The 27452-nt window shown below is 40.5% G+C and overlaps 1 protein-coding gene across 1 annotated transcript in view; it reads right to left on the bottom strand.

Annotated features, from left to right (window-relative positions):
- The window catches only part of Peli1 (pellino E3 ubiquitin protein ligase 1), a 59898-nt gene extending 38824 nt beyond the window's left edge, over positions 1-21074 (bottom strand). Inside the window, exon 1 of the mRNA XM_051200654.1 lies at positions 20927-21074. The gene's annotated coding sequence lies outside the window, so the exon portion shown is untranslated. The remainder of the gene's footprint in view (positions 1-20926) is intronic.
- Between the last annotated feature and the right edge of the window lie 6378 nt (positions 21075-27452).

Below are 27452 nucleotides of genomic sequence, written 5' to 3'. Positions count from 1 at the left end.
GTTGATTATAAATGGTTAATGACCACAACCAATTTCTTTTTAAAGGTAAAAAGGGAATTATGGTATAGATATGAATACTTTGTTTTGGAATGGATTTTCATTTATTGATACAAATTTAAGGTCAATTTTGTGACGTGTAAATTTCTCCTTTTGTTTAGGTATTGTGTTTATATAGCTCATTTAGAAATGTAATGTATAATGTAGTACAGATTATAGATAATTACCTATGATAGTCAAAACTTAGAGTTAAGTTACTTAGGTTTTCAAGATGTATTTGAGATGGATAGGCATTCTTCAAACCTTTCAAAGACCTACAGAATATGGCATTTAAAATGGTTTAGGGTTTTTCTTGACAGTGAGGCATAAATGCTCCTGGCAAAACACCACCTATGTCAGAAAGGAAGATGGACATCGAAGAAACACGTATGGAGTTTGCTTCCAGTATGGCAAGACTAGCCATGTGGACAAGATACTGCTCTTGTCCGGACTGTTTGACTGCTGTATAAACTGGACATACAAGACCCACAGAAAAGTGACTGCTAATTCAAGATGGACATTGCTACAGAGTTCCTACTTTATGGAAGAGTCTGCCAGACAGTATGCAGGACACAGAGAAAAGTACCGACAAACTGCCAATACAGATGGACAGTTTAAAGTTTCCTGCTTTGCTGAAGAGTCTGCCAGACATACTATGGCCTATGGGCTGAAGATGGAAGCTTACAAAACTTCCGGTGACTTACCAGGCAGTGAGTTGTCTCTGTCACTTCTAGAGTTTATATATTATCCTTCTGTGGTCTTTGATGGAGTTCAAGACAGATAGTTATGGTTATAGTTTTCCTTAGTTAGGCTTAAGGATAAGTTACATATAGGACTTTAGACTCTCAAAGATAGAATAGATGATGGCATATTTTCTTAAATCTTACTAAATGTTCAACTAAATATTAACTGTGATTCTTACTTTATAACTGTTGTGTGATATATTTTGTTATACTAAGGTTAAAACCCTTCCTTTTATTTAGACAGAAAAGAGGAGATGATGGGAGATGTCATTCTGTATATGTTTCTCATACTGGTTAATGAATAAAGCACTGTTGGCCAGTAGGAAAGGAAGATAGGAGGGACTACGAGACAAGGAGGAAAGAGGAAGTAGTAAGGAGGAGTCAAGATGGAGAGACCGGGGAGACCAGACGCCTGCCCCACTCCCCGCTAAGGTGAAACCACGTGGAAATACATAGAAATGGGTTAATAATTAAGACAGAGCTAGCCGATAAGAAACAAGTAACTGGCCAACAGCATTATATCAAATACAGCATCTCAGTGTATTAATTGGTGCTGGCGCGGCAGCGGGACAAGACCAGCAGCGGGAGGAAAAACTTTACTCCTTACAGCAGGTGGATCTCTGTGAGTTCGAGGCCAGCCTGGTCTACAGAGCTAGTTCCAGGACAGACTACAGAGAAACTCTGTATCGAAAAACAAAAATTCCAAACCATAACAATAACCCCCTCCCCCTCAAAAACAAACAAACAAACAGACATCTTCACAATACATTACCTTAACTAGGGAAAGAGTATAAGGAGGACAGAAGTGAAAAAGGAATCTAAAACTAAGGTGGCTGAAGGTCACAGACCTTCAATTAACAATTAAACATTGTTAATATTTAACAACACAGAAGTGATGAAGTATGACCTTCACAGCCATTTCAAAGGATTACTAAGGTTTCTGTGGTAATATTTATGATTTATTAAAGCTTGTCTCAGGATTCAGAAAGCACAGTCAGCCACAGCCACACAAGCCAGGTGCTCACCTTTAATCCTAGGATTAAGAGGTAGATGGATCTCTGTGAATCCAAGGCCACCCAGATCTACACAGGATTGATCCAGTCCTAAAGAGAAACAGCTCACACAAAGATGATCACACACCTTTAACCCCACGATTAGGGAGATGTATAAGACAGGAGCAAGATCTCAGTATTAGGCATTCATTCTCCAGCCACACTGAGGATAGAAAGACATTCACAGATTCTCCAGCCACGTGAGGAGAGGCAGCCCGAGGTAGTGGTAAGAGCTAGTGGCCTGCTACTTTGCTTTACTGATCTTCAGCTTGAAGTTTGAACTCAAATATCAGTCTCCGGGCCTTTTATATATGTTACAGATTTCAGTTATTATTAGCATCCTTTTACACCTTATAATCAAGTTTAGAAAGCAAGCAATTGAAGAGATGGCTCTGTGGATAAGAGAGCTTGTTGCTCTATTTGCTCTTACAACAGACCTGAGGGTTCAGTTCCTTAAACCTACATGGAGGCTCACAACCATATATGGCTCCAGTTCCAGAGGATCCAACACCTGATTCTGGCTTCTACAGGCAGCAGGCACATATATGGTGCCTGTACATGCAAGCAGACAAAACACTCATATGTGTGAAATAAGGCAAGGAAATAAATCTTGCAAACATTTGACATTCAAACTTTGTCCCGCAGCTAGCCACCACTACTACCTATCTACTAATGACATTGTGGCTACGCTATGATCTAACGTAATTAGAAACTATGATCTAATGCAATTTTCCCAAATGCAAGTTAAGCACCTATGTACTATGTGCTTATAATTCTAGTAGTCTAGAATTCAGGAGGCTGAGGCAGGAGGATTGCAAGTTTAAGGCCAGACTGGGTTAAACAGTTAGACCCCATGCACATGCATGTGCATGCACACACTTCCCCACACACAAGACAACAAAACCAAGCAAGTAAGCAAGCAAACAAACAAAAACTTGAAAAATGTTGTATTGTGCACCAAGGAAACAAGAAAACTAAGACTTGATCCCTGCCCTTAAAAGCTATGTAAGACAATTTATGGTCAATAACCTGGTAAAATAGTGTGTGGGGAGAACTCGCATGAACCAACATCCGATCTACAACAATAGTGCTTTGGCCTCGTGAGAGCAAAACACTCATCTGAGTGTAGGGGTTTAGGTTTGCCTGGTTTAATAACAACGATGATACCACCCACTCACTTAATTTTCTGAGTTCTTCCCATAATGTGTAGACCTTAGGAACAAAATACAATGAATTTAAATCTCTATACGCACTGCTCATGGTCTACTAATGTGAATCTAGATGTATTAAGAGAAAAATCCCAGGGCTGGTCTACAGTTCAGCTGGTGAGTGCTTGTCTGGTGTGTGGTGCTGCTGCCTGTAGTTATAGCGTTTGGGAAGTGGAAGGATGAAGATCAAATTCAAGGTCAGCCTGGGTTACAAAGCTCAGGATGCCAGCCTGGGTTACACAAAAAAGAGGAGGGGAGGAGGAGGGAGAGAGAGATGAGGATGAAGAAAGGGAGAGAGATTTTACATGTCATAAAGACATTAATCAGACAACAAAGAGGCCTGAACCCTAAACTTGAAGACCCTCTGTATAATATAACCCCAAATGCTCTGACTAATGGAAAGGCCTCAGGCAAAGCATTTATTCCAAGCAAAGGGACTAATCTATGCAGAGATCCAAAGCTACTTTGCAAAGAGTTAAGAATGTCTCTGTGGTTTAAGCACTGTGGCAGTGTGAATGAGAAATATTCCCTCATGGGCTCATATATCTGAACACTTGGTCCCCAGGGATGGCACTGCATGAGGTTAGAAAACCTTCAGGAGATAGAGCTCTGCACGTCTATAGTTTACCCTACTGCCTGCTCTTTCTGTTTTCCTGTGTGCTGATAAAATGTGACCAGCCAGCTTTCTGCTCCTGCTAATGAGCCATGCTGTCCTCACCATGATGCTATTCCTCTGGAACAATAAGCCAAAATAAACCCTGTCTTCTTTAAGTTTCTTTTGGTCAGCGTTTTATCATGACAACAGTAAAACAACCAATACAAGCATGATAATGAAGGAGAGATGACAGCAAAGCTAGGAAGTCAGGTTAGAGATGACCACACAAAGACTTTATAAGCCAAGAAAGATAACACATTTGGGCAGACACAACAGGAACACAGCAGGGGACTGACAGAACTTAAGTTTACTTGGTCAAGATTCTCAACCTGACAAGTTCAAGGAGTTCCATCCCCTGGCCCCACCTAGCCCATCCCAGTCTTCAGCTCATAAATGGTACCACTACCCTACTAACCCAGTAAGAGCTGACACCAGAAAACTGAAGTCTTCAGTGCCTCCTTCTTCCTAACCCTTGAGGGACCACTCCACCACTATGCCATCATGTCACCTCTAAAGGAGACTGGCACACACTACCAGGTCTTTGCTCATGCTGTACTCTATTCTGAACTATACTGCTCTAGCTCTTTAACTGCTGTCTTCCTGGTCCCTGGCAGCTTACAGATTAAATTCCTCAGAGAGCTCTCTCTTATAATCCAATGGAATAAGGTCCCTTCTGCTGCTCTCTCATAGTACCTTGTTCTCCACTGACTTACACATTTAATTGCTTTTAATATCTCCCTCCCTATTGTGACTTTCATTCAGACAGCACTGCCTCAGTTTGTTTTTTCACTGTATACCCAATACTTGCACAGCATGTCTCAATACACAGGAAAATAATTCTGACACCAACACAGAGGATGTATGAGAAACACGTGGTGAGTAGAACCAGGAAGGACAAATAAAAATAATCATAGCAGGATGCTAACAATAATAAAAAATAGTTTCTAATTTATGAGCATCTAATTCATGTATCTACTATATGGATTGAACAGAGTAAATGCTGGTAGAAAGGTATTTAGATCCTTGAAATTATGTAAATCAAGTCAACTGTCTAAGGCAACAGAGCTGTCAATCCCATGAAGGAAGGACCTGAGTCCAGTTTTCTTCTAATCAAAGTTTCTTTTTGTTTTCTACTTTATCTTTACTGTGAATGATACCCAGAGTGGGAAAAACTCAAAATTAAAGGTGTTATTAGATTGAAATATGAGAAGTAAGTTCAAAACTGAGGGACTTCCAAAGAACAGTTTAGTGATGTAAGAACTAGAGAGAAAGAAAGAGGGGTACCCATAAGACCCCCTTAATCAAAAGAGCCTTGAAATCACTGTGTGTTTTATAAGTAAACTGTGGTGCACGGCTCACAATAGTAGCACACCTATAATTTCAACATTTGGGAAGTTGATTTCAAAGCCAGTTAGACTATATAGAGTTCAAGGCCAATGTAAGATAATACACAGTAACAATGTCTTTCAAAAGTCCTAAGTAAACAAATCAGACCTTGGGCTCTAGCCAGGCACACTGAATAAAAATGTGCATTTGAACATGATCCCCTAGTTTCTTATAATAATATTTGAGAAGTAATAGTATGGTTCCATGAAGTAAATGAAGAAGACAACCACAGAGCTAAAGCAAAGGCTTTTAATCTCTGGTTTCATGGTTTGTCTACAAACATTATTCTAAACTTCATTTACATGAGATTTATGCTAGAGAATCTTTAGAACTTGAAATGATTTAAAATAAGGTTATTGCTAAGTATTTTAATTTGTTCCTAACCCTTTTGGAATTTGAAATGTCCCTGTAAATTTTCTTTAATGAAACACTGAAATGCTATCCCTGAATATAAAGAATTCTTAAGTTCACATAGTATCCATAGTGAATCATCAATATAATGAGACATTAGTACAGACTGTCTCTACAAGCACTAATCAGTATAGAAGTGAGACCTCCTAGAGGCAAACAATGTGAAGTCATGGAATCTTGAAGTTGGAAAAGACTTTAAGGCGGAGATGACAAATAGATGTCATCTAAAATGCCAACTATATATTAAGTGCTGTATCAAGAAAGGAGTCAGGTTGAGTGCTGCTGGCTGCTGTGCATATCTATATATAATGCCAGCATAGCACAGCACAGCACTCAGGAAGCTGAGGCAGGACAATCATAAAGCCAGCCCAGGTAACACAAAGATCAGACTCAAAAGACCAAAAGTCATTTGAGGCTGGCTTGTGATCAACACGTAGATGTTAACTTCCATGAGGGGTTCCAAAGATAACGTATGTACACAGAGCATGTGACTTTGCAAAGATGAGGAAACTAAGGCTCAGGTGGGTTAAAAGAAATACACACAGCCTCAAAATAAACAAATCAGAACTCTTAAGTCCCTCAATGTTAGGGACTGGTATTTTTATCCTGCACGTAATGCCTCTCCTCTTTGGTGTATTTATACTACAATAAAAACGTTCTTTTTATGTAACAGATAATAAAGGCCAAACCAATTAAAATTTAACAGGGAGGGAATACACACCTTTGAAGGCTTTATTAGGCTATTACAGGGTATTACAGGGTTTGCAATCCTATAACAAAGACATGTTCATGTAAGTACAATCAAAGATTTAAATGAAGCCCACAACCTTTAGGATCTATCACTGTGATCAATGAATCTCTGACTCAAACTGTTTCCTAACAATTTCACTTCATGGTGAATTTTTCCATATGACAATTCTTTAGAGTTTAGCTGTTATGACTCAGGGCACCTCGATGCTATGAAGAAGCTTTCAATATAAGAGGTAGGAGGAGAATGTGGGGGCTTACTGAATCATTAACAGCCTACACAGTTATGAAACCCAGCAAATCCTTCTTGGAAACCATTTTCAAAGCAGCTTCATGAGGCAAATTCTGGTGAAAGCCTATTAAAAGACTGGCCTTTAAGAGGTGGTCTATATATAAGAAAATCAACCTCTTATTAAAGACACACAGCTAGGAAACCTCAGCAGAAACATTTTCTTTTTGAATGTCAGTGATACAGTTTTTGATGTTGGTATCACTAAATCAGTATGTGCCCCGTGTTCAACAATTTAAGAGCCTCCTCAACATCTGTCACAGCTCTCGGGCAAACTGCAAGAACTAGTTCAGAGACTGACTCACCCTACTTTATGTGAAAATTACAGTAAGGCAGTGAGTACATGTGAAGGGTGTTCTGATGCAGTAAGTCTACATATAGACAAGGTTGTGGTTTCTAATTAAAACCAACTACTACCTTACAAAGACATATCTTAAAACATTTTCTCATGAATAATAATCTTAACTAGGTTTGTAATTTGGATGTTCTTGTCCTTTTATGGTAAATGTACAGAATGGTAAATGAGAACAATATGAAGAAAATTCATCATGCTAACCATAGCCTGAAATGAAGAAAACTACCTTCCAGTACTCAGTTCATTAAGTCTGGCATAAACCCAGAGGAACCTTAAGTACTAGAGGATAGTTATCTGCCAGGAATCAGGATTGAGGTTTGGAACAACCAACAAAACACCTAATGTTTCCAACTTCTGTTAAAAAAAAATAAACCTAATTAAGCCTTTAAAAAATTAGTCCCACCTGTATATTGAAAACTATAATAAAAAACTAGGAAAAATCAAGGCCAATCACTTTGTATTTCATTCTTGTGGGAAGAAGGTATAAACGTTACCCATCTTCTCCTGTCTTCTGCTTGAAAATGGGGTAAAAACTCAACAGAAATCCAGACAATTCTCTCCTAAGGTCATGTACAACTATATTACTATAGTTCTCCAATTGTTTCACATTTTTGGAAAAGACAACAAACACTAAGAGCAGAAAATACCCTTTGAAATTCCACTCAGCTATTAATTCTGCTACCAAATGATGCTCTAACAGCATATAGTTCCACCTGAATGTAGTATTAATTTATGAAGCTTTTAATTCAGTAAGCCAATTTTATATTTCCTATACTGATCTAAAAATATATATCCCACAGGTCAAATAGTGGTACTCCTGTGTAACTGACAGAATACACCACCATCACCAGATATACATAAAACAAAAAAATTAAAACACAAAGATATAAGGAGTTAGAAAGAAACCGGTAACGCAGAAACAGGAAATTGCTGCTTGGTTACCCTTTACTTCTTAGGCTTTTCCCTCATTTCAAGTTTACTTGTACAGTACAAAAATGGTAGACTGGGTGGAAAGTTCTACACAACAGCAATAGGCACAAACAAAGTCAGCAAAGGAGCATAAAGATAGGAAGCAGAGGAGCTGGGAAGATGGCTTAGGGGTTAGGAGTGCTTGCTGCTCTTGCATAGGACTTGGGTTCAATTCCCAGCATGCGCATGATGGCTTACACTGTCTACAACTCCAGATGATTAGATACCCCTCTTCTGACTTCCATGAGCACCAGGCATACACATGGTACACATACATACATGCAGGCAAACATACATAAATTAAATCCTAAAAAAGAAAAAAAAAAAAAAGCCAGTGGCAGAGTAATGGAAAGATGAAAATAAAAGAGGCAGTAAAAGAGGCAGGAATGTCAAATTATGTGTACTTTGCAAGCTGAGACTAACAACCTGGAATCTGTCCCTGCAAAATTTACACAGCTCGAGTAACAGACTGAATTTGTAAACTGCATTATTATTGTGTTTATATGTATGTATGGTGCATTGAGAGAGAGCATGTATGGGGGTCAGAGGTCAACTTTGCGGAGTCAGTCCTCTCCTTTCACCTTTACGTGGTGACCAAATTCAGGTGCCCAAGTTTGCAGAGCAACATCGTCACCAGATGAGCCATCTTGTCATCTGGAGACCGAATTTTCAATCATCCTTAATTATTGCTGACCAATATTTCCAAAATTAAGTACAGGTTTTACTATGGTTACAGTGTTAAAGTGACATATTTTCTGCACAGCAACTGTTTTCTTTGAATGGGAACTATAAATTTTATTTACTACTTAGTTTATAAATTTCTCTAGGTCATGGACAGTTAAACAGTGTCAAGGTACAAGAGCTTTTCCTGGCCATGTCCTGTCACAATGATCACTCCCTTTTCTTTCTTGCCCTTTTGCTCTCCAGTCATTCTATTTCTTCTGTACATTTTATTCCACAAAAATGAGATGAGGATTTACACCACCAAATCAATATGCAAAACATTATTTCTCTCTTAAAAAAGGTATTTCTAAACGTTTGGTTATCATTTTTTATAGGTGAATCAAAGACAGCTTTCTGTAGGTGAATCAAAGACAGCTTTTACAACTTTCATAGTTAACATGAAGCTCAAGCACTAAACATAGGCTGTTCTGTATTTCATGCTAGCAGAGTAGTATTTAAAATACATTAATTCATTTCAGTACCTCCATCCTGATAGTATGTTTACATAAGGACTAAGTCTGCATGTTTATACCCACATACATACACATGTATTTATTTAAAAAACTACATTTCTAACAACAGCTGGGCGTGGTGGCACATGCCTTTAGCACCAGCATTCCAGAGGCAGAGGCAGAGAAAGGAAGATATCTGAGTTCAAGGCCAGGCTGTCTATATAGTGAGTTCCAGGGCAGCCAGGGCTATATAGAGATATCCTATTTCAACCAACCAACCAACCAACCAACCAACCAACCAACCAATCAATCAATCAATCATAACCAATAACACATTTTTTTTTTAATTTGTCAGGTAGCATTTTATTCAGATAGCAGTGTCAATACACATGGTTCAAGAATATTCAAGTAAGAACTCAAATAAAATCAGATGTTAAAGATCAGCCTTCAATAGACCAAAGGATCACCAGCCTACAATTTACCACCAGAGAAGCTAGGATACAAGGTGGACCCTAAGAGAGTCACACAAGGTCCCCCACAGAAGGGGAAAGGGACAGTGAGTAGAGAGGGAATTAGAAGAAAAAGAAGGGGAAAAGAGGAGGGGAGGAGAACATAAGGGACCAGGGAATTTTAGTCGGGGGGGGGGGGGAAGGACAAATAGACAAAAGCAAGAAAAGAGAGATCTTAATAGAGGGGGCCATTATAGGTTTGAAGAGAAAACTGACACTAGAGAAATGTCCAGAGACCTACAAGAATGACCCCAACTAACAATCTGCACAATAATGGAGAGGCTATCTTAAATGCCCTTCCCTGATAATCAGATTGATAACTACCTTATATGCCATTCCTAGAGCCTCATCTAGTAGCTGATGGAAACAATAGCAGCTAACCACTGAACCAAACTCCTGGAATCCAGTTGCAGAGAGGGAGGAGTGATGAGCAAAGGGGTCAAGACCAGGCTACAGAAACCCACAGAGACAGCTGACCTGAACAAGGGCGAGCTCATGGACCCCAGACTGACAGCTGGGAAACCAGCATAGGACCAAACCAGGCCCCCTGAATGTGGGTCTCACTTTGAAGGCCTGGGCAGTCTAAGGGACCTCTGACAATGGAACCAGGATGTATCCCTGGTGCACAAAAGGACTTCGGGAGCACATTCCCCATGGAGGGATAACCCCTTAGCTTAGAGACACGAGGGAGGACCTAGGCCCTACCCCAAATGACTTGACTGATTTTGATGATTCCCTCCTGGAAGGCCTCACCCTCCTTGGAGTAGGTGGGGAATGGGATGGGAAGGTGGTGGAAGGGCATGGGAGGATGGGAGAGAGAAGGAACTGGGATCAATATATAAAATAAGAAATATATATATATAAATAAATAGATAAATCAGTCTTCAAACATCATAGCTAATGATGCCACATTTGCTTATGATCTCTCTGATAGAAAACCACGTCCACATCTTAGTGCCCACCAAACCATTGTGCATAGTTTCTTTAACTGTATGCTGTTTGAAGCTACCAGTTTTGGCACTTATTTTTTCACACTCTGAACTCCTTACGTACCAAAATGTAGCCAATCATGGCAGTGTACACCAGCACCAGAGCTGTCTGAGAAGTCACTGATGAACTTGGCCATGGTCTAAGATGGAAGGTCCATCTTCCCGATCCCATAAAGCATTCTTAGTACAATCTTTATGGCTATAATTAAAGTTCACAATTCTGATTACTGCCATTAAATTCTAAAAATATGAATGAAAAAGTTGTACTTCATCACTAGATAGAACTAGAAAAAGTGTGGTCTTTATTATATCATCTAAATAAGTTTCATTACTCAGGTTGGAAACATTGTAGGAAATACAAAGTAACATTAATTTTTCAAAATTAATAATGTCTACATATACACTGTCCTAAAAGCAAATTTCTAAAAAATCTCTAATGAACATTTGGGTCAGATTCATTTTTTCAACCCATGTGCTCATAAGGTCCAGGGCAAACCCAACATTATTTTCTGCTAAAATGGCATAGGAGCAGTGGCCCTCTAAATTCTTAACTCTATACCCAGAGATCAGTATGCTCTCAGACCTCATCAGACAAGTTTCTTTGTGCAGGGTCCAGCAGTTAATACAGAAATTCACAACTTGTTGAAGTGCAAAGAGTAAATGTCAGTGGGGTTCTTAGCCACCAATGGGACACCTGTGTATCACTTATCTCTTCCAGGCTCAAGAGACCATTGCAGAAGAGGGAACAGAAAGACTCTAGGTGCCAGTTAGAATGACTGGAGTGACGCCCATTTTCAAGTAGAAGACAGGAGAAGATGGGTAACTGGACTTGACAGGTCAGATGCATTAATCAACTCACAGCAGCTACATCTGTCGGTGAAAGATCAAACCAGTCAGCATTCTAACGTGGAGGGAGATGGGAGACGGGGCTCATGAACCCCTCAAGCCTAGGCTTCTAGGAAAGAGTTTTCTTTAAGAGTGTGGCTCTAGTATGTCAAGGCGCCAGTGAATGGTCCCTCACCTAATATATGGGCAGCACAACTTGGATTTTTTTTTTTTTTTTTTTTTTTTTTTTTTGGTAAGACAAGTTGGGGATTGGGTGCCGTAGCTGTGGGAGGAGTGAGAGTGAATAATCCTCAAAACACATTGTAGGTATCTTCCTTAACTGCTCTCCTTTTCATTTAGACACAGTCTCTTAAGAACCTGGAGCTCACCGTCTCAGCACACAGGCTAGCAGACGAGCTACAGAGAGCTCCTGTCTCCACGTCTGCAGTGCCAGGTTACAGGTACATGCCACCAGGTGCACAGCTTGTGTGACATGGGTGCCAGCCATCCACACTCAGGTCTTCGTGCTTATGTCTGACTGAACCATTGCCCAAGCCCCACATTTGTCTCTTGATATTATTACACTTGTCAGTCTTCCAGTTCCCTAGCAGTATGCCATAGCAGCAAGACTGTTCTACCATTTTACTACACTTTCAAATCCAGTCTTTTGTTAATAAATGTATTATACCTATCACTAACTGATCACCACTAAAAGTACAGTTTAGCCCTAAATACGTGATATACGTGAAACTTACCTGCAACAACTGTTTTTGAGTACTTAAGCATTAAGAAATGGACAGTCATATGTGTATATCTGTTTTAATATTTAGAACATAAATATCCAAACAAGTTTATTGCCTTTTACACAGTCACATTCAGAGTTATACCTCATTTGAAATGCTGTAACTGTTCAGAACATTACTAAAACTCCTCAGATCATGGGTGGATCTAATTTTTAGAAATAGTAGCTGCTTTCTCAGAGTGGATATGATTTTTAGAAATAGCCTCGTGTTACTTCCTATTTTTCTCCTGTCAAAATCCATATCTGAAAAATTAAGATGAAATAACCTGTAGCTAATAGCTTCCCTTCCTTAAAAACAAGAAGTCAAAGAATTAATACAAAATAATGAACTATTTTCATGCGTGGCTGTTAGATTGACTTTTAAGGCAACTTAAAAAAAAAACTAAAACTATTCTTATCAATCTTAATGTTAAATAATATGGTTTCCATAATGGCTAAAGACTTATATGTATACACACACACACACACACACACACACACACACACACACAGAGAGAGAGAGAGAGAGAGAGAGAGAGAGAGAGAGAGAGAGAGAGAGAGAGAATCAAAACAAGGATGGGCAGTGAGCTTTATACCATCTGGCACTATTTCCTGATACTCTGTGTTTTGTGTGTATGCATGTGCATAGTCATATTCACATACATGCAGGTACATGTGGAGGCCAGAGACTGACATCAGAAACCTTCCTCAATTACTCTCTTCTACCTAATACACTCAGAAAGGGTCTTTCACTTGAACCCAGAGCTTGTTGACTCAACTAGTCTAACTAACCAGCTCACTCTGAGCATCCAATCTCTACCTCAAACGTGCTAAGATTAAAGATAAGCCAACATGTTTGTCCAGCATTGACATGGGTGCTAGAGATAACTCCAGTCTTCTTGCTAGCACAGTAAGCACCAGCACTGAGCCTACTCCCAGGCCTACTTTCATACTTATAGTCTCTCAGCAGGGCCACTGCACCTCAGGGTCAGTAACTACTGCTTCCCCTTATCAGACATGTCTTACAAGATTAACTACAAGGCTTGCTCTCTTACATCCCACAGGCCTTCACTCAAATATGTATCATCTTATCAAGAAAGTCTTTCCTTTTCTAGCATTAGTCTTTCATAATTCCATCCATTCCGTGAGTACACATATGTATGTACATACACACATATGAACGACTTTGACCATACTCCCCTTCTTCCCTCCCACTGAACCCTTCTTACAAACAAGTACCTCTCCTACTTCCTACTTTTATGTCCTTTGTTGTTTGGTGTTGGGGAGTCCACTGTATTTAGTTGAATTACTTAGATAAACATGGGTGTGGGGTAATTATTTACTTAACCAAGAGCAACATATCATGGCTACACCTCAGGGACAGTGAGACCTTAGAGTCCCATCCCCATCCATGGTGGAACACTGATGGGCTCAACTTTGTGCAGAGAACTATTGTTGCTATGAGTTCATGGTGCAACATCCATGCTAGAAGACAGGTTTTTTTTGTTTGTTTGTTTGTTTGTTTTTAATTTTTTAATATTCCTCTCACCAAACCTACATTCACTGATTTGGGTAGTTGTGTGTGTATGTTTTGTTTGATATATATGTGATAAGTGTTTTTCTTTCTTCCTTCCTTTTTCTTTTTCTTTTATTTTTCCTCAAGACGGTTTTTCTGTAGCTTTGGAGTCTGTCCTGGAACTTGCTCTGTAGACCAGGCTGGCCTGGAACTCAGAGATCTGCCTCTGCCTCCAGAGTGCTTTTTTTTTTTAATTTAAATTTGAAGCAAGCTTGTTTTACGTGTCAATCTCAGTTCCCACACCTTCCCTCCTCCCCTGTTCCCCACACCAATCCCCATCTCATCCCCTTTCTGCTCCTCAGGGAGGGTGAGTCCTTCCATGGGGGAATCTTCAAAATCTGTCACATATTTGGAGCAGGGTAGAAGACAGCTTTTTAAAATGTATTTATTTGTATTTTATGTACATTGGTGGTTTGCCTGCATGTATGTCTGTGTGAGGGTATCAGATCCCCTGGAACAAGAGTTACAGACAGTTGTGAGCTGCCATGTGGGTACTAGGAATTGAACCCGGGTCCTCTGGAAGAGCAGGCAGTGCTCTTAACCACAGAGCCATCTCTCCAGCATCCAGAAGGCAGCTTTTAATAGCACTGTTTTCCATCTCCCAGCACTCACATTCTTTCTACCCCGGTTTAATGATGCTCCCTAAGACTTATAGGGAGTGATCCAATGTCCTATTTGGGGCTGAACATCTAAAAGCCACTTATTTTCAAGCACTTTCATCAGTTATGAGTCTCTACATTCACTGCAAATAGATAGTTCTTTGGCCAAGGCTGACAGCAGCACTAGTCTATGGGTATAAACAACTTAGAAGGCAATTTGACAGTTTGGCCATTTAACAATAATAGTATATATTCTTCCCTAGGGGCTATAGCTTCCTTATCCAGGGCTTTTGACCAGGTACAAAGTACCTAGTATGAACTATTTCTGTGCAGTAGGCTTATAGAACAATCTAAAGTGGTTGGTTACCACTGTAACAATCATGCCACTATTGTTCCAGTGGGCACATCTCAGCTGGCAGGTTGGAATTGTAGATCTTATGGTTCACAGCTACTTTAAGATCACTAGGGACAGGCTCTCCCCTGCTGCCTGAGCGGCGCCAGCACCTTCCTCGGGAGCTCTCAGCAGCCGGCCAGCTCCTGCTCCACGGCAACCATGTGAGATCAAAAATGCAGACATGTCGGAAGAGATGCAACAGGACTCAGTGGAGTGCGCTACTCAGGTGTTGGAGAAGTACAACATAGAAAAGGATATTGTGGCCCATATCAAAAAGGAGTTTGACAAGAAGTACAACCCCACGAGTTTGACAAGAAGTACAACCCCACCTGGCACAGCATTGTGGGTCGGAACTTGGGTAGTTATGTGACACATGAAACCAAACACTTCATCTACTTCTACCTGGGCCAGGTGGCCATTCTTCTGTTCAAATCTGGTTAACAGCATGGACTGTGCCAAACACCCAGTGATCCATCCAAAAACAAGGACTGCATCCTAAATTCCAAACACCAGAGACTGACTCTTCAGCCTTGCTAAGGGAACACCTCGTTTGAATCTGTTGTGTTTTGTAGAGGGCATCATCCTCTGTACCAGTTTGTGGTTATAAAATAATTAGTAAAACAGCTTACATTTGTATTTATTTTCTAGTCCATACTTCTGTACCCCATTTTTTTCTCCCTTAGGCCATTTCTTTGAAAATAAATCTGTTGGAGATGTGAGAAAAAAAAAAAAAAAAAAAGATCACTAGGGACTTTTCTTCATTAGAAGCCTACATAGCACTTTCTAGCCCATGAAAGCTGGTCTGCAGAGAGGAAGTTTTGAGCTCAGTTCCAGCATGACTTCTCTGTCCTACAACCAAGATATGTGGTTAATCCCAGTAATAGGGTCTTATCTAGTTCTGGTGGGCAACCAAGAGCAACTGACCATAGCCTGTATTGTTCTGGGGTCCTTTGAGACCTCCATGACCAATAATTCATAAGATGATGTCCCAACCTGGCACTGTGTGGGGGATCATTAACCACCTATGCAGATTAACTCCCTAAATGAAGTTTTTCCTAATGATCCTTTATCTTCCCCTCTCTCCATAGTACCTCTACTACTTCCCTGATATATATCCATATGAATACAAAAGAATTACACAAAGGTAGAAAGATATATAAAGTTTCTTGTATTTATCTGTATGCACCTATACCCAACCATTTTCAATCTAAGAAAATTATACACCAGCAATGTTTTCCCCTTTCCAAATAAGTTAAAACCAAAAAATTCCAGACATCCTATGTTTGGTATATGCACGTTTGTATACAGATGTATGCACTTACGCCAGAGGTGGACATACAATGGGGGCTTTCCTAAAAGGTGCTCTATCTCATCTTTCTGCTATTTTGTTCTTGGGTTCTACCTAATCTTTTTTAGATAGCTTCTCCCACTGCATCTCTGATTCAGCTAGACTGGCTGGCAAGCAAGCCCCAGGAATCACTCTGTTGATACTACCCAGGGTTTATAGTCATGTGACACCATGCCAGGCTTTTTACATGAATGCAAGGTCCAAACTCGGGTTTTCCTGAAAAATAAGAAGCACTTTAGTGACTCTGCCATCTCAAGGGCCCCTAGAAGCCGTATTTTACTAACTGTCCCTACAAAGTAAAGATTTACATTATCATACCTTAAACAAAAAACTGACAATTCCTCTTCATTAAATATCCAGTCTAAACTGTCCATATTTTCCAGATAACCCTTTTACAGTTAACTGCTCAAAACACCATTCAACTAATGTCCATTTATTACATTTCATAGAGGTCCCTCTTAAGGCAATTTTAAATCTTACAGTTTCTTCTTCCTCTCTTACATTCTGCCATTTATGTTTGAAAGAAACATCGTCATTTCTCTCTCGAAATGTGAAATATATTTAAATTTTTAATTTTAGTGGTGCTGGCGATAGAACCCATGGCCTCATTGATTCTAGCAACTACTAATCAAGATCCTAGGTGTGCTCATTCATTTTACTGTTTGGGTCTTGTGAACAGAATGTAAAACAGCAGTAAGCACTTAGTGTGATGTCAACAACTAGACAGAACCCAACATAGAAAAAATACCCAGTATATACTAAATCATTTGGCATTCATGTCAAAGTCTATAGCAGTAAGTGGAACCTAGAACCCCTGTTAGTAGTACATCAAGCAGTCACTATTGAGCAATCAGAATTTGGTAGACAGCATGGTATTTATTTGCTATTGCTAGCTTTAATGACCTCAGAAGTATACTTCTACTTCCAAAACATGAGTTGACCATACTTTGTATGTTGAAACTCAGCTGGAATTTAGTATAATAAATTAGAGTGCTTAAGAGTATTTAAATAATATTTGTTTATTCTAAAGAGTTGGGCAGGGGAGAACAAATTGTAGCAAAAAAAAAAAAAAAAGAAAAAGAAAAAAAGAAAAAAGAAGAGGAGGAGACAGAAAGTTATGGGAAACTAGGGATTCTGCATATTTTTACAGTTAGCCACATCCCAAGAGGTTCATTACAAAATAAAAGCAACAACAAATGCTTTGAAAAGGAAGTAAATTCCATGTGTGCTAAATTAATTTTTAACCACACAAATGGTCAAGATTAACTGGCAGATGTCAGGATTTTCTCATTTATAGACATTAGTAACATTCTATTTTTCTACAAATGGTATTGTGAGGTGTAATATTACAGGATACAAGAGGTACAAGAGGCGCAGTCAAGCCTAATGATCTGAATTTAATCTCTGAACCACATAGTGGAAGGAAGAGGACCAATTTCCAGAGTTGTTCTGGCATCTACCTGTATGGAAAAGCTTCCGTAGGTGGGTAACCAACATGCACCTTCCTCATACACACACAAATAAGTAAAATGCAAAACCTTGTTTGTCTGAAGTAGAGTTTACTGTGGTAAAACCATCATCATCTAAAACATCCTGTGTAACATTCTGGGTAAAAAATATATGTTCTGAGAATCATGTGCAATTCATTTCTCATAAATCATCCAATGGAGCTCTTTCTCTCTAAACCTATTTCTGCATGTAGCTACTTATTTCATCAAAAGATTCCAATCTTACAGGCATGGAACATTTCTAGGGAGGCTAAGGAAGGAGGATTTTCAGTTCAAGGACAGGGTGGGCTATAAGGCAAGTTTATCTTGGGGGAGGGCGACCTTTTAAAAACAAACCTGTAAATTCCCTGATACTCACTCAAGAAATCTCATGCTTTCTCTTTACCATAAATTCACTTCACCAGAACAAAAATTACTTAGAATTTATTAAGTATAATGTTAGCAGTATTTCTAACCATTGATCTATTTAAAACACAGAAAGACTAATAGATAACTTGAAATCATATCTAGATCTTTGAATGACCCGTATTTCTTGTTTTAAGATCCCACACATTAGTGTGGGCTGAGAGAAACTTTGTCTAGCAGAGGTCAAACTTTAACAAAGAAAAACTACAAAGTGTAAAAACTCTGCCACAAAGTCTAATAAACTCTAGAACAACCCAAATCATTTGAAAGAAAGCTTTTATTTACTTTTCTGTAATAATATGTAGAGGGATTCTGAAAAAGATGGTTACAAATGTACAAACTGAAAGTGCTGTGTGTAATTCACTGTCTGGGAAATGTTTCCAGGAATCTTTAAAATTGTACTTCTTAAATTTTTTGTCAGCTTTCCTTACCTATTAATTTTCCTTCTTTCAATGGTTTTTTTTTAAAGTATGCTTTGTATTTCTCAGTTAAGATTAATAAGTGAAATAATTTTTTTTCCCAAAATAAATCCCCAAACCACCTCAAGGACCATCACATATTTACAACATTTTAACACTGTGTGTCTGACTGAAATGATAGGCCTATTATTGTTCCATGGGGAAATGTATACACATGCTGGCCAGTTTCCAATTCTATGTCTTGGCTTATAACATCTACCACCTACAGACGCTTCCATCTGAAAAACTGTTCACAAAGCAGAAGTTTACAGCCCTTACACCCATCCACTGTGTAACCACGATGGAGCACATTCTAAATCAAGGGACTCAAAACACAACTGTCTTTCCCAGAGGGAAGAGGAAGCTGAAACTAAGGTAAACGGAAACATTCCAAGACTTCCCTGAAACTTGCCTCAGTAGCACCATTTCCTGCCCTATTTCTCAGCCATTTGTTTTTAAGGATCCCAAAGAGCTCAGGAAACTACAAAGCTGAAATTCACCAACTTCCTCCTCTGGACTCCTGGAATCGGACCGAGCAAAGGCACTGTTAATAGTTTCCTTAAAAGTACAAATGGTCCTGGTAAATCTGGTTGGTAAGTAGCATGGAAAAAGTTCAACATAAGGTTAGTTAAATGCCAATTTTAAGGAGCACATAAATAACTCCAAATATGCAACTAAGGCAGATTTCCAGTTTACTGTTTTCAAGTCAAGAAACAGAACTACACTTCTATTACACTAAAAACCTAGGTGCTGTTTCCTCTTTAAAAGCCTTAAATTTATTATATGAGGCACATAACATGCAATCTTCCACACACTTAACCATTCCATTTTCAAAGTATTAAACGTATGCTCTGTCAACAAACTTCAAAAAGGGATAGGCTAAAGAACAGGGAAGAAAATAGAAGTCTCACTTTCATTTTCTGACACACCCACCAGATGTAAAATCCAGGGGCAGCTATACATTACAAAATTAAATTATTTAAGTGAAAATATTGCTATTACAGATCTGAATCTCGTTCAATTTAGGAAAAGAACTTGTAGAAGTTAACACTAGATTTAAGATTTTCACACCTTCCGTTTAGTACCATAATTTTTAAAAGTACCGGGATTAATTGCACTTTAAGTATGTATTACAGATGTGAAAAGAAAACAAACAAGCAAAAAAAAAAAAAAAAAAAAGAATTGATATTCTTTATTCAGACAACCAGGAGGTGTTAAGCACATGTATCTGAGTACTCTGAGAAAATATTTTCGGTTACCTACAAAGACGTATCGTATCATAAACCGAAACCGAAGAATTTGAGGAACTGTACCCTTTCCATAATTCAAAACCTTTACATTCTCGCTACTAGGCAAACCCAGTCCATGTGGAGAAAAGACAATGTCCTAATCTGACACAAAAGATCACCTCCTCCAAAGACAAAATCGTATTCCACTGAGTAAGAGAAAGTAAAGGGCTCTGAACCAAAACTGACTACCAATTGGTACACAAAAGCTTCAAGTCTCCATATAATCGGGCGTCCTGTGGATGAGGTGCTCAATAATATCTGTTGATGGGAAGTGCTGGGGCTCAAACCACAAGAGCAAATCGTTGTTTAGTGACTAAACATCTTAAATGTAGATTAAGTAGAAACTATCCCCTCCCCTCATCATTGCTGTCTGACTTCGTTAAAAGACTTGAATATATAAACATAATAGATGGCGAAGTGACTTTATTACTTGCACTATCTTCACCACTTTCCAGAAAGTCCTTTGAGGTTTTAAGATTCAAACACTATTTTAAAAGAATTACTGTTTCAACTACCTAACAATTACCCAGGCTTCTTTCAGACTTCATTTAACCTGTAAGTAAAATGAGCATCTTTAACTTTTCCACAGGGCATTTGGAGAATGAGTTATTACTCATAAACGCTTTCAGAGCCTCAGACACCAGAGGCGGTACATCAAGCGTTTCCATCAATTTGAGGGCTTTCTGAACCTCAGTTTACCCACTTACGGAAACGGGCTTGGCAAGGGCCCGGGAGGTGAAATTAATTAGTGTTTTTTAAAATGCTCCGAGATCCAAAGATGAAAGGAAATGTGAGAGGCACGCAGAGATGATGACAATAATCATAACAATAAAAAGAATGACTAACTTGGAAGTCTGCGTTATGTAAGGAAGCAGAGAAGTTACCAGAGTCACACAAACAAAAGAAAAGCCCACCGCGCCTTTGTTCCCCTTCCACTTGGCCGGCCTGCGGCCCGGCCGCGGGACCGAGAACCGGGCGGCCAGCCGGGCCGGGGCTCGCAGGCGCCGCGCGCCCGCTCCAGCCGTGGGGGAGGGCGTTCCGGGCAGCTCCTCACAAAGAAGCTTCCTCCCACAGCGCGGGATGCGGCGCCGCAAACTCCGCTCCCCGCCGCCTCCCGGCGAGCAGGCGGGCGCGCGCACAGCCGCGCCGCCACCGGCACAGCCTCGGAGGAAGTTCCGCGCCGCCGGCCCCCGCGCCCCCTTCCCGGAGCCGCACTCACCAGACGACTGCTGGGGGCCGGAACGCCAGCTCGGCCCGCCGCGAGGGCCCGGAGCGCGGACACCCGGGGCGCGGGGGCGGCGCGAGCACCGGTGGAACGCAGGCACCCGCGGAGCCCGCCGCCTTCCCGCCAGCCGCCGAGCCCCGCGAGGCCGAGTGGAACGCGGAGCCGAGCGCCGAGGAGCGCGGAGCGGAGAGAGGCGCGGGCCCGCTTTGTGGTGAGCCTCCCCCGGCTGCAGGCAGATCCGGTGGCACCGCACGGCCGCTGCAGCCGCTGCTCCTGCTGCTGCCGCTGTTGCTGCTGCTCCTGCTGCTGGTGCGGGCGCTGGAGAGGAGGCGGCGGCGGCGCCCCCAACGGTCCCTCCGCCTCGAACCGCCTTTGGGTCACTGACACACACTGGGAGGGAGGGGAGGAGACTAGCTGGGGGCGGGGCCTGAGAGGACGGGGCAGGGCCACATCAGAAGGCGGTGCCGAGAGGGCTCTTGGGAGCTGTAGTTCTTTGACGGAGAGAAACAGCATCTATTGTGGAGGCGCCTACCGGTTGCTCTGCGTTGCGCATGCGCAACGCGATTGGGGCGGGACTGTTGCCATAGTCACTGATTCACGAAGCCTGAAGGTTCAGTACTGTAGTTGACTAAACAAGGCTGGTCTTGTGTCTTTGGTGCCTTTGGGTTTGGGCCCTTAGCCAGTCTCTCCTGCTTCACCCCACCCCCAACAACTAGCCTCACCACTTTCAAGTGCCCAGTGAAATCTCACTTCCTCCCAACATGGCAGTCTCCCTGGCTGCTCAGATTTCTTCTACATATCATAAATGCCTCTTTCCTTTGCCTCCCTCAAGTGAATTACCCAAGACACTAAATCTAGTTGTTCTTAGCATTTTAACAATTAAATTATAAAACTGTTAGGAGCACGACTATTAACAGAATCCCATAATTTCTTTGTTCAGTTAGTAACATCTTTAGTACAAAGGTAAAGTTCATCATTAATAACAGTATCTTAAAAGTCTGTAATTCTTCAGACATCCAAATTCCATAAATATAAGCTCAAAAGATAAGAGAGTGCAAAACTGTTCAGTGTTTATATTTGCTAATTTTCATTTGGTAATGAGAAACCTGAACCATGGTTTGGGTATGTTGTTGGGCTACTCAGCTAAGTCTACACCCATTCTAGTTACCCAGGTATGTATATGGTGGTGACAAGTGTGGCAAAAGGCAGGGCCATACTCCAGAAGGCTTAGAGGTCACATGCCTCAATTTCTCTCAATAGACTACCTAGAGCCCTACAATCTGGGGGTGGGAGGAGATTAATGCCCAAGAATCAGAATTAAGAAGGGAAGCTCGAGGTTTTCAAATGGTCTCAGGATCGGAAAGCCCTGATGCCCACAAACCACATAAGTTTTGCTAATTTAAGAAACAAGAGCACAGGGCCTGGATAATGGCTCAGCAGTTAAGAGCCCTCGCTACTTTTCCAAATAAGCTGGGTTCAATTTCCAGCACCCATGTGATGATTCACAACCATCTGTAACTTCAGTTCTAGGGAATCCAATGCCATCTCCTGGCCTCATCAGCACACATACACATATGCAGGCAAAACACCTATATTCAAAATATTTTTTAAAAGAATATAATGTAGATAATTAAATAAAATATTTTAAAAAACAAGTGAACATATTTACTACATCAGGCTCTTCATTGAGTCTCAAAAATAGAGCTATAAAAATATAAAAGAAACATACTTTGTATTCAAAGTCCTTACTCTGCCAAGGAAGAGAGATAATGGACTCAGTGTGAGCTATGCTGTGGTAGGAAAATGCATACTACCTCAGACTTGGGCAGGGTCAGGAAATGCCTCCCAGATCATTTGAATGTGGGGATGACTCACAGATTTTTTTGTTTGTGTATTTTAGTGGCAAAGGGGAAAGAGAGAAGTAAGGGAGAACATAATATACAAAGCTACAAAGCTAGAGGACATTTTGGCTAGCAGTGGTAGAATGAATGGCATTGAGGAGAGAGGCAAGAGGAAACTTCAAAAACTAAAGGAGACAGCTAAGTCCATGGAGGTCTTGGGTAATATATTAAAGAATGCCATATTTTTTTTTCTTGTGGAAGCAGTAGATTATAAACAGAAGAAATTTCTAAAAGATATATGCTTTAGAAAAATCGGTCTGTGAGGTGTAGTATGCATGAAGTTGTCTTAGTTAGTGTTACTATTGTTATGAGGAGACACCATGACCACAGCAGCTCTTATAAAGAAAAAAAAAAAAAACATTTAATTGTGGCTGACTTACAGTTTCAGAGGTTTAGTTCATTATTGACATGGTACTGGAAGGAGGAAGAGGCAAAAGTTCTACATCTGGATCTGGAGAAAGAGAGAGAGAGAGAGAGAGAGAGAGAGAGAAGAGGGAGAGAGAGACAGACAGAGACAGAGACTGGGCTTGGCTTGATCATCTGAAACCTCAAAGCCCACCCCCCAGTCACACTTCCTCCAACAAAGCCACACCTCTCAATAGTGCCACTTCCTGGCGACCAAGCATTCAAATCTATGAGTCTGTGGGGCCATTGTTATTCAAAGTGCCACAGAACTCTGTTACAGTATTATTGAGGGATAGCTAGAGACAAAATTGAGTATAATTAGACCCTATTTAGGTAATAGAATTATCTGGTGCTTAATTGCCTGTGAGTGGGGGGGGGGGCATAGGAAGTTATGGGTGGGGGGGGGGCTTTGGTTGCAAGCAGCAGAAACCAAACTCCAACTGATTTAAGCAATGAAGGAGAATTTTTGACCCACTTACGTAAAACAAATCCAGGTAAGGGATAGCTACAGGAGTGATTGATTCCGACACCCAGTGAGTCATTAAAGATCCGTTTCTTTCTAGTTTTCTTTCCTTAGTATTAGTTTTCTGGTCAAGTGACAATTACCAACAACCCCTGTTTTACCATGTGTGTCTAGAAAGATATAAGAAGAAAGTCTCTTTGGAAAGCTCTTTTTTTAGAAGGACTGAAAACTTTCTTTAGAACCTCAAGCAATTGATTCCCATGCCTTTACATAAATTGAAAATGGTGGCCAGGAAATTGCAGAAGGTTATCTCACAGTGAAGACACATGAGCACTAGGGCAAAAGTAGTGAGTTTCCCAAAGTTGTGAAAAGGTGTGGTTATCCCCAAAAAATGTGGTTGATTGCCCCAAATGAGCAGAATGAAGGCTGAGAAGAACATCACAGGATCTACTACAAGGAGAAGCCAAGGATGGCTCCCCTACTTCCAGTTTCCAGGTTTACGTGCCATTCCTTAAATGAGGGAATACGGAGAGTCAATAGCTTTTGAGAGTGGTTTGGTGTAGTGTCCTTTGGATGCATTGTGTTAGATGGAGGGGATGCAGTGATGGCTCTTGGCTCTGGAAAGTGATCAGAGCAACAGAAGGAAGACACTAGTGGGTGGCCATCATGATTTATGAGGACGGCCAAATAAATGCTGTGGCGTGTATAGAATAAAAGGAGGAGTCAGCAGTGGGACCTGAGAGAACACTAGAACTGAAGAGGCACTCAGCAAGATGGAGAGGATTCCTGGGAAGTAACAAGAGAACTGGGGGGTGGGGGTAGGGGGTGGGAGGGCAGGAAAACTGAATCCATTACCAGGTACAAAGTCGGTCTATGAGAAGCCACAAGACCTGTCATGAGATGGTCAGCAGTCAACAGTAAAGCACCTATGATAAGCTTCTTCCATATACTGAAAGAGAAATGAGAGATTAAAAAAATAGAACCCAAAGACTAAATTTACACTTTCTAAAATACAAGTGGATAGGGTTAAAACAATTAGCCACTGAGCAAATTAAGTCAGTTAAAAGAGAATAAAAATAATTCCTCGAAAAGAAAGTAATAGAATCTCTCCAGAATAAAGCACATTCAACATAACATACCACACCCCCCCACACACACACACACCCTACAAGGAAAAAGTCCCTCAAATGCTGTGTGGCTTGTGAGATAATACCAAATATTCTAGTATTTGTGAGATTGCAGCCCCTGGTAAGAGAAGGGCCAGCAGCCCGTGACACAAAAGTTATTTGAAGTAACATGATTGAAATGCTTTAATGTATGGTGGAAATAAACCCACATATTTAAGAAGCTGAATGAATCCTAACCAGGGTAAGTACACACACACATGAAAACCACCACAGGACATGTAAGATGGGTCAGTGGAGTAAATGTGCCTGCTCCCAAGCCTGGAGACCTGAGTGCCAAAAATTGTAACTATATGACTAAATATAAAAGAGCCCCCTCGTGAAAAAGTTTAAAGATAATTTAAAGCAAAACAACACTGTATGATAAGACCATAACATATGCATTAGTAAAATGTTTCGCAACAAGTAACTCATCTGGTTGAAGGAGAAAACGGAATTACACTGTTTAGATCGAATTGTGGTAAGTTAGAAGAGCATATTCTAAAATATGGAATAGCTGAACAGACACAAAAACACAATAGTGAAGATAAAATGAAATCCTAAACCTGAAACAAGCAACCCCTGGCTGGAGAAACAGAAACACAGAAGAAAGTGATGTGTTCCTTAGTGACTACAGAGCTGACACACCTGCTCTGGATCCCACCTTATGATTTAGAAGGTCTGCTTTTGCTGTGCCTTCTGATTCTGCAGGAATCAATGAAAATTTTGTTTCTACTCTGTCCTCAAACAAACACAAAGCAACGTTTAGGATGTGAACAGAAGTTTTTTGACAATTACAATGTGGATAAAGTGCATTCAACTTTCCATTAAGTACAACAAATACCTGGGATAGACATCTGAAAAGGGGAAAAAAGTACACCTGAGCTCATGGGTTTGGTGGTTTCGGTCTATGATCCACTGGCCTTGTTGCATCTCAGCCTGTGTGAAGCCACACATTATGACACATGGTAAAGCTGCTCTCTTGAAGACTGAAAAGTGCTGGTGGCCCTGCCTTTCGATGTCATCCCCACCCCCACAGCATCCCTCTGGGAAGTAAGCATCTGCCACATGAGCCTTGAAGAGACACTTGAGATTCAAACCACTCTGAAACAACATATAATGGATATAGAAGTTTCTGGTAAATGGTCTAGGATCACTGGACATACCAATCTTCTCTTGCAACTTGAGGAAATAATTGTAAACCTTCCTTCTTTCATGGCAATGTTCCATTTGCTGCAAACCAACACATCTTTGTATCGTCTCCTGGGACCAAGAAGATGCAAGACTGTATATTGCATTGTGCTGGATTTGTCGGACTTGGAGATGACTGTTTTGTGTGCCTATGTTCATTTGATGTTCAAACCACAAGTAGTTTATCTGTCAGAACTCCAGCCTTACAACATTGCTTCTCAAAATAAAACCATTCTCTCTTAATATTCTCAAAGTCTCCAAATAGCTCATAGTCAGCATAGAACATGCTCCTATTTTAAACCTGTGAATGGCACACAATTTGAAGGCTTGGGCTTTCACTCAAAAGAGTTGTAGGCCCCAAATACTGGCTATGACATTTTAGATATAGTTGGAAAATGTCAAAGACAAGCTAGTTAAGATGTTAATGTTTTTAAAGGAATATTCTTGTACAACAAGAAATACAGCCTAGTCTCACTCAGTATTAGAGAAAGTAACACGTGCAGGAGCAGTTATTTTAGGACAGCAAAAGCTAGTATGAAGCTGGGCCTGATGGCACACATCCATAATCCTAACACTTGGGAAGCAAAGGCAAGAGCATTGCAAACTTGAGGCATGCTTGACTATATAGTTAGACCCTGTCTCAACAGAACAAAACAAGACAAACTAGGAAATGAGAAGAGGTATACTCATGAAGAAAAGATTAGCTATTTCCCCCATCCTTAAAGCTGACTTTATTTTATTTTATTTTTTTGCCAGTTAACTGATTGATTTGTTTCTTTGGGGGTGGGCAATGTCTCATGTAGCCTAAGCTGTCCTTGTGTACCTGAAGATAATTTTGAACTTCCTCTAGCTTCTGCTTCCAAAGTAATAGCATCAATCACCACCACATCTGTTCTGTTTTGTTTTAATTGCATAAACTATGGTTACAGACTATGGATACAAAAATCGGTTTGTTATCATCCCCCTCCCAAAAAATCCCTTCAATCAAGAAAATAAAGTAAAATAATGTTTTATGGGCACTTTTAAGGAAATATGTCTAGGGAATAGCTGGAATGTGGGAAGGAAATAATCAATTTTACCTGAGAATGTAGTCAGAGCACTGTCAGAGACAAGGCAGCAGTTATGCTGGACCCTAGAAAACAGGGGCTAACCAGATGGGTGACTAGCAAAAAGGTTTAGCACAGCCCGGAATGACATAAAGCTCATAAAGGAAGAAAGAGCTGGGCCATTTAGAGTGTGGATGGTGAGACTGAAAAATCGAGGACCAGAGCACAGAAGTCCTTACATGTCTTCTTATCTCAAGATGTCTAGCAGTAGGACCTGTTGAAAGATTTCCTACAGAGGAGAGATAACAAATCACATCCATGTTTGAGTAGAGTGGCTAGCTAAGAATATGC

Source organism: Phodopus roborovskii, unplaced genomic scaffold, assembly GCF_943737965.1.
Source record: "Phodopus roborovskii unplaced genomic scaffold, PHOROB, whole genome shotgun sequence".
Taxonomy (NCBI): Eukaryota; Metazoa; Chordata; class Mammalia; order Rodentia; family Cricetidae; genus Phodopus; species Phodopus roborovskii.
The sequence above is the reverse complement of the archived record's forward strand: the minus strand, read 5'-3'. Positions and strand labels throughout refer to the sequence as shown.